The sequence below is a fragment of the Hermetia illucens genome, chromosome 4 (genome assembly GCF_905115235.1).
Source record: "Hermetia illucens chromosome 4, iHerIll2.2.curated.20191125, whole genome shotgun sequence".
NCBI lineage: Eukaryota > Metazoa > Arthropoda > Insecta > Diptera > Stratiomyidae > Hermetia > Hermetia illucens.
This window is the reverse complement of record NC_051852.1, coordinates 33,719,569-33,735,204: the sequence shown is the minus strand read 5'-3', so window position 1 is coordinate 33,735,204 and position 15,636 is coordinate 33,719,569. Positions and strand designations below refer to the sequence as shown.

The window sequence follows — 15,636 nt, the reverse complement described above, 5'->3', positions numbered from 1 at the left end:
CCTTCCAGAAAAAGTGTTATGCTAATGTTGTGTATTGCTTATAATTTATAGCTTGCGTTGCCAGTCAGAATTCTAAATTAGATTTTACCATGTACACAGCATAAATTTCAACAATTTACTTTTATGCATGTTGCCATCTACTCAGCCATTCATTCATGTTAATTTTTTCCTAACCCGACTTCCTTACGTGGGTTCCCGAAATTTTTGTTATTCGCCACACGGGAATTGTGTATTCGCTATGCATATAAGCGGCAAATTATTATCGTTCGAATGACAGCAAATATGAATATATCGATGTAAAATGCTAAAGTGACACCATCTATCAGGGCAAATGAAATCAAAAGTTAATTACACGACATTATAGGAATATTAGCAGGAGGAAGGTCTTAAGTGATTCATATTTTGTGCTGGAATTTCTTAATTTTGATTCATATTTAGATTTGCACCAAATTGATATATTTTCAGTTTATAGATAGTTGAGAGTAAACTACTCTCCAAGTCATCCATTGAAAATTTTTCACTTTAAATTAGCCTCTCCGATTCTAAGATACTTCACCAAAAAGAGTTGTGTGAAACTTTTGTAAGGTTTTGTGTGAAACAAGGCATTATTAAAATTGATTCAAGGTCCGTCTGTCTGCACTCTGTCACACGAGATTTAATCCATAACGGGTGGAGCAATCGTCACGAAATTTGATGAGAATGAGTCTAAGAACAGCTACACAATCAACGAGCTGTATCATTTTGTGTTAGGTTTAAGGGAGGTCCCCGTATATGCAAAACGGGGAAGAATTTATTTTCCCAGAATATGATCATGTGGGGTATCAAGTGAAATTATTTTATTTCTAATATTGGGTGAAACGCAGAGGAATAAAAATTCAAAATGTGTGCCTCAAAAAGTGAGTCTCATCTTCAGGACCTATCCAAAAGAGAAATCTGAAAAAAAAATCTCAGTGGTGCATCTATATAAAAATTAGGCTTCAAAATGTATCACAATACGATATCTGCTCAAATAAATTGAATAATAGCATATCAAATATTTTGGAAATTTATACCAAAATCCTCCTTAAGTTTATTTTAAAAGTATAAAATTCGGCATCAGTATAAGTGATATTATTAGACCTAATTTGACAATCCAACTATTATTAACAAAGTTATAGAAGGTCAAATTTTTACAATTCACGTGAATTTACTGCACTCTATGACGCGCAGACGTATCAAGGAATGTTTTGAACTTTAAGCTGAGTACGAATGGAAAATTCTTAATTTTCTCACACAAGATGAATACAAACCCTTTGTACCCGAAGCATCCTGCTCCCGAATTATATTAAGCTTTCCAAAAATTGACCAAACCATTCAAATTGCTTTTTCATATAAATGAATCATTCCCACTAAAATGGGATGTGAGTGGTCAATGCAATCTTGAACTGAGTCGGTTCAGGCACCCCTTTAGTATCATTGTATACTGTTGATCAATACCAGGTAATCAATTGTTGGTTTAAGCCGCAAGTTACTGCCATGCTCTCAAAGTCCACCCTTTTCGTGTGTAAATTTCTTATCCAAACGTGGTTGTCGTACTATCCTCGGTAGCAGTGGTGACAGCCTTGAAGGGATCTCAATCTTCCTTTGACTTAGGCAACTCTCCACCTCGTTGATATCCCCGGACATACTAAAGATTGCCTTTCTCAACTTGATTGCCCCAATGTCACACACACAAATCAGTCTTTGAACTCCCTGACCTTTGGGCCGAAATTAGTTTTGACAGCCTAGGTTACCACTCCATAGGTAACTCGCCTTACTGTTTCAGTATATCGTGTATCAAACTTAGAGCTTTCCATGTGCACTCTCATTTCTTTCCTGCTGTCAACCTGCAGACCAAAGCTTTTGTAGCTCTCTTACTAATTTTCCAAGAGTACAAAGTAGCTTTTTTTAAAATTATGACGGCCTTGGCTGAATACACGCGCAAGTCTGGCCCTCCACCACCAGTTACTAGCAATTTTCCACCTCAATTGGATTCTACCACGTAGAGTGTGCTCATACTTACCCCTACCAAATAACACAATACCATCAGCGTAATCCTGAACTCTCATTCCAGTATTTGTGAGAGTTCATCAACCACTATATTCCCAATTAGTAGTGATAGTACCCCACCCTGTGGGCAAAGCTGATACAAAGCTACAAAGGCACGGATAGAAAGAATTTTTTACACCGTTAGTTCTAATGTATCTGTCCAAGATTTTCCAACTATTTCTAATATTAAAGATGTCAAATTAGCCTAAAAGATTTTGGCTGAAAAAATTCTTTCCCACTTAGAGAAGAAAGACCACTTTTGCCTTTGATCTGTGTCCCACAAAAACACTGCCCCTTATAGCCCGCATCTCTAGGCCCCACTGGAGTAGTACTGGAAAGACACCACCATGGATCACTGCAGATATTTGAAAGAATCTATGGCATACCTTACTTTGCCAGATTAAACAGTAAGGTTGCCAGCCAATCTCCTTCATTTAACGCGACTTGTTCTTCTTCAGCCTTTATTGCTTCCCTTGCTCGTGTGCGCCATTTTGCCCCATTGGTGCAATGCAACACCATTGCCTCCACTACCGCGAGATGCCATTCATTGTCTTTTACAATCGGCCAATACTGAGAACCCTACAGGGGGACAGGGTGGATGCCCCTGCGGTAAATTTTCGACTTGACACGTTCGTTAACACGTCTATCACGAAAAACGCATCTAGTAGGCTATTATTGATTCTGACCTGCACTGTTGAGTGGGGCAGTGTCGTCTTGGTAAGACTTCTCAGTTCCACTGGGATTCCCAATTCAAGCATTACTTTATACAGTACATTTCGGGCACTATTTTCGTATACCTGGATGGACGTCGTTGCTGAATTGCATTTTATAGTACGTACAAAGTAGCGAGAGTGCATATCAACTTGTCACCTTTTTTGTTGATAGACAATTGACTACTCTTGCGGAATATATTCTTGTCTCCAGGTGGAGAAAAGTAAATTACGAATAGCTTTCATGATCCATGACCCGCCTGATTTAATAAGTTCAGCCGTGATGTGCTCTATGCATGGCGCCTTGTTCATTTTTTGACATTTGATGGCACAGTCTATCTCTTTAATCCTTTCACAGAATTTCCTAAAGCTAATTTGTCTCTGATCACCTTGCTGTATCTCATCAGTACTTTTTGTGCTTCAATCAGTTCCGAGTTTGTTTCGGCTGGTTGAATAGCGGTTGTTCCCTTATCGTAGCAAGGTTGTCATTCCACCAGGATACGTTCCTTACTATTGCGACATAGACCCTTCAGTTCCTGACTAGCCCGCTCATAAGAATATTCCCTAGAGAATACCAGGTAGGTTAAGTAGAGTAACTGTTTGGTGCAATATTTTTCAACCACTTTTTAAGGTTTTGTGTGAAACAAAACCTTATTAGAATCGATTCGATGTCTGTCTGTCTGTCTGTCTGTCACAGCCAATTTATTCGGAAACGGCTGAACCGATTGTCACGAAAATTGGTGGGAGTATGTGATCTGCCGTTCCCTTTACATGCAGCAACTGCCGCCATTTTGTGTTAAGTTTAAGGGAGGCTCTCCATACATGTGAAAGGAGGGTGCAAAATTTTTTTTCATAAAATGTGGCCATGTGGGGTATCAAATAAAAGGTCTCAATTAGTACTTTTCGAAACTGATTCAATATTTGATATTGGGTGAAACATAGGGGAGTGAGGGCTCAAAATATGACCCCCAAAAAGTGTAACAGGTCTCGTTCTCAGAACCTATCCAACCGAAAAATCTGAAAAAAATCTCAATAGTGTACCTCTACGAAATCAAGGCCTCAAAATATATCCGGTTGCGATATCTGCACAAATAAAATTAATAATAGTATATTTCCACATTTTAGAAATTTACCCGGCACCCCCCTTATGTTCGTCCCAGAAGTACGAAATTTGGCATGGGTATAACGAAGAATATAGTGCACAATTTGGTCAAGTTTGAGGAAAATTCAACTATTATTAACAAAGTTATAGGAGGTAAAACTTTACAATTTTTTGTGAATTTCGTGCACTCTACAACCTGATGACGTCATCATCACATATCAATTCGTCAATACCACAACGAAGTAAGTTCGTATGAATTGGGTGGAAAAGAATTATTTTGTTTTAGTTCTTTAATCATTTGTATATGAATATCAATTATTTCAACGAGACATGTGTGTATGTAGGTATATAGTATATGCGTGCTAATGAACTTTGCGGGTAGAGCCTAATTCAGATAGATATAAGAAGTAAATCGAAAATATGGGTACGATCAATTTATATACGAGCCTATATGTTGTACAGTATTCGAAAATAGGCAGTTTGTTTGTTTAGGGTGAGCGTTACATCTACGGCTGTAATATGTACGTATGTCTCGTAGTTTTGTAGCTGTATACGGGTGGAAAAATGTGCGTTGAAATTTCTTAGATAAGATGAACACAAAACCTTTATACCCGAAGCACGAGCTTCCGGTATTCCGACTTGTTTAAGGTTTTGTGTAAACACAAAAGTGATCACTTCTTTAAGGGGGCTATTCTCAGAAACTACCAAACCGAAAAATCTGAAAAAAATCAGGAGGTTGCCAGTGTATGGTGCCTGGGCTCCGAAATACCTTCCATGCCGATATCTGTTTAAATAAAGTTAATAATAGTATATTACTACAATTTTTTGTAATTGGTTAGAAACCCGCCTTAAGTTCATTCTAGTACCATAAAATTTTGCAGTGATATAAGCTATAATATAGAGCATGATCTTACCAAGTTTGGTGGAAATCGCACTATTACTAACACAGTTATAATACCTCAAATTTGTTGCTCTTTGAAAATTGAAGACTGTGAATGTCAATATCACCTGAAAGTGGATACTCTCACATAATATATGGATATATTACGTGCTACGTACTAAGAAAGACACAAAACCTTTCGTACCTGAAGCGTCCAGCTTCCGGTTTCCCGACTTGTTTAAATGTAAGTTCGAAGGAAAATAACCACTTAAAGAAAGCCAAGATAGGACAACGAACAATGGGAGCCACACGCTGCTAATATACGACAATTGGAGATCGATGAAATGAAAAGAATGGGGACTTCGGAAGACAAAGAACTGAGGTGAACGGCACCATCATAAAAGAAGTTCTGCGTTTTTCGAAATAATGGGTTGATTTCGATAACACTTTCATATTATGGAAAAACATTTGATAACCTTTCCTTCAGCAAATCAAAGTTTTCACTTTTGCAAAGGACAAAATTTTGACCGAGTTTCCAACTAACTCCGCCATAGATAATAGTATAGCTATCTAATAGTGAGGGAGAAAACGGTTACTTTAGTCTTAATGGCAATAGACACAGGTATAGGTGGGGTAAACCTTATTTGAACAATTGTGTTTATTCTTAAGCCCGACGTTCCGCCGAAGTAGTGACTCCCCTATGAGCAGGAAACAAAAATCACGCAAAGTGTTCCCTGCCTGTCGGAAAAGGCGACTTATGGGATGGCAAGCTGGAAATCTTGAATCTTATTTATGCTTCAGGCACGCTCGATTTCACACGCTTAACATGCCCCACTTTCGTAATTCGGCTGTTGGTCTGCCATCGAAATTGATCTTGTTTCTGAGGTAAGACACGTCATCGACCACATTCCGAAAGAACGGATGGACGAAGTGAAACAAAGGAACCTAAGGCTCCTATTGCCGCTGTGAGTGGGAAAGTACATGATGCACGACAAAAGACAGACAGCTTAAGAAGTGGAAGAAGCATTTCACCTCTCGTGGATGAAGAAGTTGTAAAACTCCACCTCTTGTGGATGTCTATTCAAATAAGACCGCCGGGCTTCAACGTCCTCCTGTGTAACTATTGTCGACCTCAGGCCTGCAGAGTAAGACTGTAACAGAGGCGGAAAATATCAATCAATTAGATCTTTTCTTAATAAAGGAAAGATTTTTGTGCACCGGTATTGTATTAATTTTCATCTCATAATAATAAAATGGTCAAAGCGTAGTATAGGTCCCAGGGCAAAACGTGGATTGGTACCCACGATGGAGCATAAAACCTGGGAAATGCCTGCTGAACCAACACCAACAGCTCTACTACCAAACCCTATCTCCACCTCCACGTGGTGAATGCTGGGAGCTCTTTCTTAAAGAAAAGCTGCAGATGGAGAAGGAGAAAGGCGAGTCTCCCGCGCCTAACAACGGGACAAATTATACCAACTGGTCCTCCAGGTTGGGGGTTGGGTAGGGCTGACAACCCTACACGGAAAACAACTTGTTAGGAAGCCACAACACGAGCCTCGGACTGAATGGACGAAAACGGAGTAACGATTTGCGCATTTTCTCATGCAACGTGTGCTCCCTGTACAGAGATGAAGCTGCTGAGCAGCTAGCCGATACCCTGTCCCAATATAAGGCTGATATAACAGCGTTACAGGAGATGAGTTGGGCAGGGACCGGTTTCCTGGAGAAGAGCGGCTACACCATATATTATAGTGGCCATCCAGTGAACTATGTGCTCGAAGTAGGTTTCTTAGTCAGCCAGAAAATGGAACCTGCTGTTATCGGTTTTAAAAACATAAGCGAACGACTATGCACTCTACGCTTGCGAAGCAAGTTTAGAAATATAAGCCTCATTAACGTTCACGCCCCTACAAAGGAGACTGCAGAGTCGGAGAAGGATACCTTCTACGAGGCAGTAGAAAGAACCCTCGAAGCCTGCCCAAATATGATATCAAACTCATGTTTGGGGATTTTAACAACCAAGTAGGGAAGGAGCCCGTATTCAGGCGATACGCTGGCTCCCATAGCTTACACCAAAATACAAATGATAACGGACTGCGGATTATTCAATTAGCAGTGTCACACGAGATGGTTGTTGGAAGTACCTGGTTTGCGCCGAAAGTGGTCCACAAACATACATGCGCCTCTCCAGACGGGACCACTTTCAACCAAATTGACCACGTGTTGATCGAATACCGCCACCTCTCAGCCTTCATGAATGTCAGAATATATAGGGGGGCCAATATAGACTCGGATCACTATCTCGTTGGCATGGTGCTCCGAGCTCGAATAACAACACCACCCAGAATCCCCTCTGACAATCAGGTGAGAGTTAACACTGAAGCCGCCCACAACAGAGCCTTCCGCGACAACTATAAGAGGGAAATGGATTCCGCAATAACCGCACTCAACAGAGGACCTAGAGATGAAGCATCATCAAATGATCTTCACAACCACCTGAAGAACATTATCATTGATACGGTCACAAAGATACTTGGACCCAGCCGCAAGAAAAGTCGGAAAGGCTGGTTTGACGATGAATGTAAGCTAGCTACGCAACGGAAGAATGCCGCATACCGAGTAATGTTGCATTCCCAAAAAAACGCGGGCACGCGCAGAAACTTATCACGAACTCCGTCGAGCGGAGAAGCGACTTCACAGACGGAAAAAGGAGGTCCGGGCAACTGAAGACGACAGACAAATACTGCACCACCATCAGCTTGTGCTGTCTCATACATAAAAAGGGAAATATCACACAGTGCAGCAGTTATAGAAGTATCACGTTGCTGAGTATCATCTATAAGATATTCTCCGCTATCTTGCTAGGCCGGATAGCCCCATACGCCCAAAACATCATTGGCCCATACCAAAGAGGCTTCACTCCAGGCAAATTAGAAACAGATCAGATTTTCTCTCTGCGGCAAGCAATGGAAAAACTGTTGAAATATGGACACCAGTTGGACCATCAATTCATCGACTTTAAAGCTGCCTATAATAGCATAGCCAGGGTAAAACTGTACATGGCCATGAAAGAATTCGGTATCTCGACGAAATGGCTGACACTAACCAATGTGCGAGGCCAGATAAAAGCAGCAGGATCGCTCCTAAGACCATTCAACATCAACAACGGTCTACGACAAGGAGATGCCCTATCATGCGTCCTCTTTAACCTGGCCCTCGAGAAAGTGATCCGTGATGGTGAGGTAAATGCAAGAGGTACGATCCTCTTTAAGTTCACCCAACTACTTGCCTATAATGACGATATCGACATCATGGGAAGAACCACCCGAGACGTACAAACTGAAGAATTGCGAACCCTTGGCCGCGTTCGAGAGAAGAATCCTCTGAAGAATTTTTGGCCCTCTACATGAGGATGGACGATTCCGTAGCCTACATAACGACGAAATCTAGCTATGACCGTGAGGTTGTGGATAAAATCCGGCTCAATAGGTTACGGTGGGCGGGTCACTTAATCCGTATGGATGAGGATGATCCAGCCCGGAAAGTCTAAAAGAGCAATATTTATGGTAGAAAAAGAAGACGAGGCAGTTCCTGCCTAAGATGGAGCAATGGCGTAGGCCAGGACGCCAGACAGCTTTTAGGGTTATCGAATTGGTGGACCTCGGGCCAAAACCGGGATGTCTGAAGTTGATACCGGTTGTTGCGCCGTTGATGATGATGAATTAAATTATTACTGGTACGAAATCATCCCATATTTACTTGAAAGAACAGAATCACCTCGCACCGCAACAATGCTGCAATGTATACAGCTTTGATAATTCAGCAAGAGCTAAGGCATTTTTGGATAGAAAATTCTTCCTCCTCCAGCCTATTCTGCTAATTTGGTCCTACTTCAGTTAAAACATTTGTGAGACGAAAGAAATTGCGTTAGTAATGCTTATCGACACTTTGGTTAACTGAATGCGTACCTTATTCAAGGAAACGTTAAGGCAAAGTAAACGCCGTATGGATAAAAAATATTCACTCAAGAACTTGGCTAGCATGCAAACATGTATACATTCCTGTGGTTTCATTAAATCAGATTTAGATGTCTTAGATAATATTTAAACTGGACATAAAACTATGCATAATTGTCAATTTCTTTATCAATTTTGTCATTATTAATTATATTAACACATGTAGGATTGTCACTACCCCATCAAGGGAAGATATGGCGTCCATCACACCTATATGCCATCATTGCCTCCCCAAGCACACATGACGCAGAACAGTAGAGGAGAAGTATACGCTTCTTGGAAATTATATTCAAGTAATTTAAAAATGAAATGAATGCACCACGAATTATTTTTATCAAATTAATTTTACTAATTTTTTAATCACTTATCGCAAAACCAATACATCTACGCGTAGAGATCATCACCTCCCATTTTAACATAAATACATTTACTATTTCCTTCTTGCTCTCTCCACTAATTTTCCCGGTTGGTGTTTTTACATGTCCAGAATTAAATTTGCCAAAATTAACGTTGCATCGGCCGGGAATCGAACCCGGGCCGCCCGCGTGGCAGGCGAGCATTCTACCACTGAACCACCGATGCTTGGAGATAGTGGTGCCAAAGTTGCTTTAAGTTACCACCAACTTTATGAAAGTTAGCCTATTCATATCTATCGATGGATTACTGCTAGCCCCATAATGCTATTTTTAGTGCTAGCTGTGTTCATTCCAGATACTTGTTCAACAGAAAACAGATAAACGGGCACTAGTGAATTGGAGTAGACTTTAGATTGTTCACATATGCACACCTTTGGAAGAATAATAAACTTATTACTTTCAAACTTCAAAGTTATTTTCATCATCTTTCAACAACAGTGTAATTTACGAAGGGTAATTACTAGCATGCGATGCATTTAATTTTAATTGAGAGAGTATACTTGCAGCTTAATTAAGATTAAAACAATTCGCAAATAACAATAATTGCAATCTTTTTCTTTTTTTGAAGAACTTCAGCTTGGTATGATAATTCCCCCCAGATAAAATCAAAGTCTATCGAGTGGTTTCACTTTTCATTTGCTAATCTCAGGTTATCAGATAAAGCTATAATATATCTGTGTGGAGACCTTCCCTAGAACTATTGGTCACGATGAATAATTTTGAACCTAAATTGTGTCCTCATATACGTCGAATAAAGAAAGACAAGTTCTACCAAATAAATTGATGAGTGATATCAAGCGAAAACTTTCAACTGGTACAGGAATTTGCCCGGTTTTGATATTAGTTAAAAATTTTATGAGTCGTGGTTAAAACTATGTCCCAGATTGAATGTGACAGTTTGTGCGTCATCACCACTTCTTCCTCTCAAATTGTTTCTCAAGCTGCATGGTATTGTGCAGTCTTTCGTACAAATGGCTCAGTACCGATATCATCGATTACCTTGAAATAATAGGCGATGATGCTGACTCCGGCTAACTCAAGATGCTTGCCTGTCACCCCTTGGTGGGGTATACCGCGGCAACCACACCTACGCGCCATCGTTCGCGGTTACCTTAAATGGCGTTCAGCACTCCCACAACTTACCGAAATGGTACCGAAATGCTGCACTTCTCCTCTATTGTTCTGCACTAAGTACCATTGTGTCAACCAACTCATCGACCATCTCGAGAGAGTGGATTCAGTTGCATGGAGTACCCAGCAATGCAATTGTCACTTGTGCACCGACCGAGTTCTTCGTTTGAAATAGTATCAGGCCAGCGCACTCCGATGATACGAGGCAGACAGTTATTGACGAAAGCTAAGAGCCTTTGGGTAACAGTGGAGTTCACTTACCATATGCTACTCCCATATAGCAACACAGAAAGAACACTGGCACAGAACAGTTTAACCTTGATCTAGGTGTTGAGATAACTGCATTTATAGATTTTAGACAGAGCAGCGAAAGCGCTCTTAATATGTCGGGCAACGACCCTTTCGGTGCCACCGTCGGCAAAAACCACGCTTCCTAGATATAAAAATTGATCGACGCCTTCGATGCTCTAGCTAAATGCAGATCGGGAGAGTGTGATAACCAGTCATATTGAAAACCTTGATTTTGTTCGACGTCATCTTCAGTCCATGACCCGGTGAGAGAGCGAACAAAATCCTATTCACGTATCGAAAGCTTTCATGAAATCCATGAAGAACAGAAGCAGCTAACATCTAAACCCCGCGCATCGGATCTGGAGCGGAAATCAGCCTCCTCTCTGTAGCTCAAAATTTCGAGACGGTCTCTCATACCTTCTACGATTATCGTAGCTATTATCTTTGCAAAGGCAGGGAGCACGCAGATACCGCTTCAATTGTCACACACAAAACGGGTCCCCTTCTTTGAGATCTTGATGATCATTCCCTTCTTCGACTCTCTGGGAAAGGTCTCGGATTTCCAGGATTTCCATACGAATAGAAGCAGCAGATCTGCAGGTGCAACGATAAATAAAGACCGTCAGCGTCCGTCCGTATCCGCATATAACGGTGACTAACCATTTCATGTCGAAGAGGGAAAACTTCATAGGATGTGGCACGGTTGAGAACTATGGTCAAGTGTTCCTTCCACTCTTCATTTGTTCAGTATCGTGTATGAGAAGTCGACCATTGATGATAAGCCCAATAGCATTCGCTCTTGTCACGGCGCCCAACTTCTCGGGATTTAGCTCGGTACCGGAGTTCGAGTGCGTCATGCCCGCCATCCCCGTAACGATCAATAGAGGATTCAACCCGCTTCCACGATTCAACCTGTGTAGCACCCGAGAAAATAGCACTTTAGATGGCAACCCAATGCTCATTGGTATTCTCAGCCGGGTTACTCAGTATACCTGCCGTTCCATCAATAAGATAACTCTTCCACTGTCGAGCGACATCTGGGCCATAGAAGCGGTCCATGTTGAACTTAGGGAGTCACAGCTCTCCAACCCTGCGAGAAGTGCGGACGCAACATGCAAGCGAATATAAGCGACCAGATGGTGATCCCTTTCGAAGCTGATGTCAGCGCTTCTCTTATTACGCACACCCAGGGCCAACCTCTAAATCCACTGCTCATCGCGAAGCGGTCAATCTAGTTGCTCGTATGGCGTTGGTCACTTGAAACCCAACTGACCTGAAATTGCAGAAATCACCAAACCTTCCACCATTACCGCTGCGATCGCCCTTGACCATGTTTCCCCATAACATGTCCGAGCAAGGTGTGGTCAGATCCAACCTTGGCATCAGATCACCCATCACGATTATAATGTCACATTTAGGAAGCTTCCACTGAACTGCGTTTAATTGCTCGTAGAAACCATCCTTCTCCATTACATCGGAAGTCGCGGTTGGTGGACAACTGTGGCGCGGCAGGATTCGCGACATTCGAAATTTATTTCGAATGTCGCGAATACGGAAAGATGACGTCACCGGCGCTCCACTCAATTCGGACTTCGCTGCAAGAGTGGGGAACAGAGTAGGTGACGAGAAAAGTAAAGAAAAAACAGTTGGTTGGCAGTCATTGAAGAGGAATAATTTGTAATATAATGTTGCTTAATTTAATAAATCATAATAGAATTTAAGTAAGTAAACTTTAAATAAAATAATGAAAAGTTGTGTTCTACCTGCGGGTTCTATACAGCATCGTACAATTGTGATGCTTCTTAAGAAGAAGAAAGCGCACCTTGTGGTAGTCATCAGAAGCCACTTGGCACTTGGCTTTCCAGAATACAAAAGCACATTGCCAAAAGTGGGAGAGGAGTACCCTCCAGAGTCCCGACAGAATGTTCAGCTTATATCCCTGGGATTCCCACTCAAGTAGGGCAAAGCGGACATTCCGAGAACGTTCGCTACCATCGTCGAAGAGCAAACGCACATTCCAGCAACCAATCATAGTCCGTTTTCAATAGTCAAAGGTCGTCGCTGTGAGATCAGTCCCTACCCGAGGCGTTGTTGACGTTTCGCTAGCAATAAAGTTCCAAAATTTGCAGGTTGCTAGTCTACAAATTTTTATCCTTTTTAGTTGCCTCCTACGACAAACAGGGAAGACTTTGGGTGTATTCTTAACCCCCAACTCCCGAGACTATTCTGTATAAACTGACATCAAATGGTTTTCACGGCGAATCACTTGCGGTAACATAACAGATCCTGAAATCGTAGATATAAAAACCAAAATTACATCAGAAACAAAGGGGACAACCAAACGACAAATAATAATCCTAAAAAAAGTCAAGCGACGGCGGCTTTACGGTTTCTTACCAGGGCAGAGGCAAATCGTCAGACGCTGCCTCACCTCTGCCCTGGGAGCAGCGTGACTGTAGCGGACTAAAGCCGCCGTCGCTTGACTTTTTTTAAAAAAGTTTGGGTGCAAGCCCTGCGAGGGGTCCGTGGACCAGAAAAGAAGGAGTAAGTTGCTCCTCAATTGGTCCGGTCCTGCATTAAGTTGATGCGGACTTAGGACTCCCTTCATTCTCAAAACGAATAATAATCCTAAGTTGCCAAAATTTCAAGAATGTCCGTAAGTTTCGAAGACTCTTTTTTGCCAGTTTCTCGACCATCATAGTAAGGAATAGTAGTCATTGTTAAGCAGTATAAATTACAAAAAGGAATTCAGGAAATAATTCAATCTTCTCCATTTCAAGCCATGAGGATTTGATAGGAACGAAAAGAGTTTTCGTATTATCATGAATAGTCGAAACTCATTGGTCGCTTTCACCCTGGGCGAATACAGGTACTCTCCAAAATAAGAATGACAAACTTTTGTGGTATTCTAATTAAGGAAACCACAGCTATGATCTTCAAGATAGAATGGGAATGAAGCAGAGAAACCATTTCTGCATGGGGAAAGGGTTGCAACCTCAACTATCTCAACTATCTTCTTTGATGTTAGGATTGCCGATATAGTAATTTTATCGACGGGTGAATTATGGACGGAAGATCAATTCTAGCCATGATAGAACAATCTCAGAATCGAACCCATTCACCCCCCGGGGAAAATACCGCGCAGTCGATTTGACACTGGCAGTAATAAAATCAACACCCTAGCAAGCCATTTGGTAGGCGATTGTCATTAAATGCTCTTAAACTGAATTCATTGTACGAAAGTGGGTTGCAGCGCACCCAAACCTTCCTTCGTTCCTTCCTAATAATGGGCAGGCTATCATCAAGGGATAGCTGAGTGATTAAAGCACAAGGCTGTCGTACAGAAGGTCGCGGTTCAAATCTCGCTGGTGGCAGTGGAATTTGAATCGTGATTTGACGTCGGATACCAGTCGACTCAGCTGTGAATGAGCACCTGAGTCAAATCAGGGTAATAATCTCGGGCGAACGCAATGCTGACCACATTGCCTCCTAGTGTACCGTTACGGTCTTGAATGAAGTGCTCTAACACACTTCAAGGCCCTGATCCAACATGGATTGTTGCGCCAACGATTATTATTATTATTATCGTCAAGGGTCTGCTTCATATGGTAGGCTTGCCTTACAGCACTATCGCATCCGCTATCAGGACTTCTTTAGAAGAAGAATTCATAAAGATCTATGCAGTTGATTAGGTTGTTTTAAACTCCCACCAACAGACCAGTCAAAGAACTCCTCTATATTCTGTACACCTGTCGGGCTTTTTCAAACTTGATGTAAAAATACTTTGGAGGGGGGCTGCGGTGCGGAAATTTAATCCTTTAAAATCACCTCACGTTATCCACCTCCGGACACGGAACTTTCCAGAAGTATTACAACGACTCACTCCGAACAATATTTTCCTCTCTGTTGTTTTTTATAGGCACCCATCCCAACTTTCAAAGTCCGTCTGGATATACTATATGTGGTATGACCCCTCCATCGCGCGACTCAGAACCGATATTTCAACGCAGCCCTTGTGCACCCAAAAAGTGCGTAAGTATGTAAACGGCCATCTACGCAATTTTGCCACCTTAAGAGTATGCACTCTTTCCACCAGTTGTCATTCTCTGCCCTCTCCATCATATTACATCTTATTATCATAAAATACTCAACGTTATTCGGCAGGCAATACTAACTCGAAATAAATATGTTGCCTAAATTTTCTGCTCGCTTGTTTTCTATTCCGGGGCGTTCGCCAATACCGGGGTTCCATATGCAGAATAAAATCGGGATTCACCCCTTCCTCAAAGCCGACCTTGCCTACCCTATAAACGATCCCAATCCTGAGAAGGAGAGAAAAGAGTGAATGGCTATGTAACAACTAGTCGTTTCAGAGCGTAGATAGATGAACTCCATTTGGAGTGATAGTAATAAAAGCAGTAGATTTGGAAAACACGAGGAGTGCTGACATCAGCATCGAGCAAGATTATCACCAGACGATCGTTTGCGTCCGCATCTTTCTGCACGTTCGATTTAGGGACCGGATGCAACAGTGCGAAAACTATTTTGCTGACCGATCGGCAGACATCTCGAGAAAGTCAGCGGAGAATATTGATGAGCAATGCCTCGCAATTAAAAATGTTTATCTGTCCGGAGCAAGTCAAGTCGTTGGTGATGTCCTAAAAAGGTACCATAAGATCTGGCTAACTACTGGGACTTGGAAGCGGGTCGATAAGGGGAACTGTCGCGGTAAATCTCGGGAAGTGCTATGTAACGGGCGCCATCAAAAAAGGGATTTTACTATTGCCATGTTCAGAAGGCAATGGAGAATCCACGAAAGCTGTATCAATAGCAGCCTTGCTTCCACTCGGGATCCCGCTGCACTAACCATATGGATACACTTCGGATTAATTTGAAACAGTGTGTGGAGCTCAGACCTTCCTTTCACTTGGTCTTTATTGATTCGAGAAGGCTTTCGAAAGTACGCGTGGAGTACTCTATGCAGGATGGATATTCCGAAAAAACTAGATGCTACCATCAG

General features: G+C 41.8%; 1 non-coding gene across 1 annotated transcript; it reads right to left on the bottom strand.

The window, feature by feature from the left end:
* Positions 1-9,289: 9,289 nt before the first annotated feature.
* On the bottom strand, positions 9,290-9,360 carry Trnag-gcc. The gene has a single exon. It is a non-coding gene; the product is annotated as a tRNA-Gly (tRNA).
* Positions 9,361-15,636: the final 6,276 nt, after the last annotated feature.